Raw genomic sequence first — 3,970 nt, forward strand, 5'->3', positions numbered from 1 at the left:
GAGTTGAGTATTAAGGACTAACATGGAAGAAGGACAAATTTGACTCCCACAGTTGCCCTCTGATCTCTACTTGTATACCAGGGCACATATAAACACATGTACACACACCAACATCACCACCACCACCACCACCACCAACAACAACAACACAAGAACCACCACTAACTACAAATATAACATACAAAATATAGTTAAATTTATTTTAAAGGAGACACCTTTCTTGGTCTCTCTGGCCCCAAACTCTCAACTATCATATCTCCACTCTGGCTACCATTCTTAAATCTTTCTTTGTTTGTCTGTCTGTTTGTTTGTTTGTTTTATTTTCGTTTTTTATCTTTAGTCTTTTTTTTACAGTCCAGTCTTTATTCCCCTTCAGGTCCCCCCTCTAACAGTTCCTAATTCCATTCTTCTTCCCCCTGCTTTAAGAGGATGTCCTTATTTCCTGGAGTCTCAAGGGTTCCAAAGGTTAGGTGTATCTGTTCTCACTGAGGCCAGACCAGGTAGTCCACTGGTATATATGTCAGATTTAGTTTTAAGAGGCCCCTCTTCTCTTTCCTCTGTTTCTTACCTTCATGCTCCTTGGGTAACTGCTATGAGAGGGTCTTTTAGAGGCACGATGTTGTTTGGCTTGTTCTAAAAACTTGTCCAAACCAAAAGGGTCTTCTTCAAACTGAACTGGTCCTTCATGGCCTGTCTATGGTCTGAAACAGAAATCACCTTAACAGGAACAAATCTGTTGATCTTTATCCTAGTTTCAAGGTCATCACCATAGATGTCCTTGTCCAGATTTTTATTGGGCCTGTATATACTGTGAACCATAACTTTGCCACCTTTCCCGGCCTGATCATAAACATTGTAAATTTTATCTTCTCCACCTGCAAATGTACTGCTCACACCCTTGGATTGGTTGAAGAGCCTTTGGTCATACTGAACTTTATTGGAAGTTCGAGGATTGGGCACACCAAGAGCAATGATTTCACTGATATCTCAAGTTTCATTTCTCCATAGTTCTGACCTCTTATTAGGAGCTTCCCTGGAAGGTTCTGGTCATGTTGCCTCTCTTTTCGCCTGTCGTGACAGATTTCATTTCTTTCACAGGCCTCTCCATCCTCTTTTTCCACATGGGTTTTTATCTCATCTCCCGTTTTTCTGGCTTTCTGGGCCATTTATTTCTCTAAGTTTTTCTTTGTGTTACTCCTTTTCTTCTTGCGCTATCTTTTTCATCCATTGGTCTTTCCACCTCTTCATAAGCCTTCTCTTCAGCAATGTTTAGCGCTTCAGTCAGTTTGGCAGAATTTTTATTCATTTGGCCAGTCTGAAGTCCTCTTCCATCAGCAGCCAGCCATTTATCCCATGGAATTGTATAACCCTTCGAGTTATTCCACTTAGGTATACATGGTGGCATCTTCCACGCCTGCTGTTCTTATACAGTCATCTTCTGAGGAGGAGAGTGAATTACAGGTACAGGAAGAGATGGTGGTCTCTCAGGAATTTTCTTATTAGTCTTGAATCTTGGAGGCTCCATTGGGTCTTGCTGCCTTTCTACAATCTGAATAACCCTCTGTTTACCTCCTGAATTGAATTTTACTCCTTGCTGAGATGGTGTGGATATACTGAGCAGGAGGCAGCTTCTCAGCTGCATGAACAGGCTTGGCCGCAACAATCTTCCTTGATATCATCTTCTCCAAGGTTATTTGTGTCATTTCTGTTATTTCTTAATTGTCTTATCATTGGGCCTTTGCAGTTCTGGGTCATCTGGATTCATAACCTCCTTTGCAACAAGGTCAGTATATTTGCTATAAATGACCATGTCTTTGGAATGTCCCTGTTGAGCAATTGTGTTAAATTTAATTTTCCTTTCCTGATCCAACTGAATGGATAGAGCAGTTGACTCTTTTTTCTTTTGCCCCATATCCAGAGGATACTGGGCCACATGGATTTCAGGGAAGAGACCTCCATCTCCAAAATCCTCCAGCAAGAGTGGAATCCAGCTGTTCCTGTATCCATACAGGGGAGGCTTCCTTCAAAAGTAATCCAGAGAGGTCTGCATTTGATCTCTGAGATATTGCCCGTTCTTCAGCTTCAAGTTGGTCTTGAGATAGCTGATTTGGCCTAGGTAAAAACCTGGTGAGTGACATCTTCTTCTGCTTCTTCAAAAGCAAATCACAGCTTCCAGAGGGCAAGTCTTGCCCCCAACAAGGAACACAATGGCAAAAAACAAATGCTCAGTGCACAGGGGCCCTGACCAAACAACCCTCTAGACTTTGTAATTCTTTGAGCTGGAATTGTGGCAGCCACCCAGTTGTAGTCCAAATAACCCAACAAAGGTCAGCTGTGCATGGGGAAGACCAAGAATCAAGTAATCTCTCAGTCCCATGAGGTGGTTGTTTCAATTAGTCTTCTGTAGAAGGAGGTTCCAACAGATTTGCTGGCAAGTCGATGCAAGCAGTGGAAGAAGAGTGAGTCCATCCTTAAATCTTAATCTCCCTCCCTGCATCCTTTCCATCTTTAAAATATAACAATTCCACCTGAACATATCACTGGGTAGAACCAGCAATGTAGAGAAATGGACTAATTCTTTTAGGGTCAAACAAGAGAATTTTTTTAGGGTCAGTATGTCTTTCATCATTTTCATTTGACAACTCCTTTGTTGGCCGCCTTTCCATCCAGCGGAAATAAGGAGGCAACAAAGAGCTCTTCTCCAAGCAGGTTTTATTCCGGAACCTTCATTTTTACTTCTTCTTACTAATCTCTATAATCTCAATAATCTCTATAATCTCTATAATCTCTCTATTACTATTACTCTTCCCTCTAGCCCCAGCCCTCGCAGGTTAAATAATTTCCCTGATCCCAATCAGCATCAGCTATGTGGCAAAGCATAATAGGCTGCAGGAAAATCATACCAGCTTGCATCACAAACTGGAGGCACTCAGCTTCTCCAACTAATGGCTTGATTATCAATGCTCTCTGCTCTGGCCGGAGACCAGGTGTTATATATATATGGTGGCAGCTGTGGCTCCCCACACTCTTTAAACAAGAAAGAAGTAAGAAATCATTAAAAGCCAAAGATGGAGGTTAAGTGAAAGATCCAGAAAAACAAGTAAGTGCAAAAGTTAGTATTTAAGGGTTAGGGAGGTGGCTCAGTGGTAAGGAGCATGAACCATTCTTGAAGGAGACCCAAGTTTAGTTTTCAGCACCCACATCAGTGACTAACAACTGTCTGGATCTCAAGTTTTTGGATCTGTCATCCTCTTCTGGACTCCATGCCCAGCTCTATCCATCCACATCATACTCTTCTCTACACACACATAGTTTAAAAATAGTAAAAACAAATCTCTTTTTAAAAGCTAGTATGTATCCTACAAATATCTGTACATCTTAGTTACCCTGAGCATTAATGTTTGAGAAAAGTTAGTTGATCCATAGGCCTGAGGAAAAACTCTGTCAGAAGGCCCAAGCAAAATCCTTAAACATCATTTCATATTTAAGAGCTTCATTATAGAAGGCCACATTAGTAAAAAAGACAAAAAATCCACCTCACAATATAAACAGACAATAAATGTGTCTTAGTTTAAGGATATGGTTACATGGGAAACCTTTCTTTTACAATTGTTAAACAAAAGGTTGGACCTTAGGGCAAGTTTGGAATCACATTTACTATATAGTCCAGAGAAATCTCCTGGTGAGAACTGATATCATAATAGGCCCAGATTAGGTATAATGCAGGCACTCAGCAAAATCAAACTCTAATCACCCCTGGAGGAATTCTTCAATCTAAATCTCCATAGTTGAAGTTCTAAAGACCATGTATGTAAACCCACAAAATATTCAAGGATATTACTGAATTGAATTGTGTCCCCAGTTTTAGAATCCTGGTCCTTGCATTTAAAGTGTAGATGAGATCATAAGGAGCAGATGGATTCCTAATCCAGCATGACTTTCTTCTCATAAAAACAGAGTCTGTGTGGAA

At 40.7% G+C, this 3,970-nt stretch overlaps 1 pseudogene; it reads right to left on the reverse strand.

The window, feature by feature from the left end:
• Positions 1 to 482: 482 nt before the first annotated feature.
• LOC116093816 lies at positions 483 to 2,138 on the reverse strand (annotated as a pseudogene).
• Positions 2,139 to 3,970: the final 1,832 nt, after the last annotated feature.

Source organism: Mastomys coucha, chromosome X (assembly GCF_008632895.1).
Source record: "Mastomys coucha isolate ucsf_1 chromosome X, UCSF_Mcou_1, whole genome shotgun sequence".
Classification (NCBI taxonomy): Eukaryota; Metazoa; Chordata; class Mammalia; order Rodentia; family Muridae; genus Mastomys; species Mastomys coucha.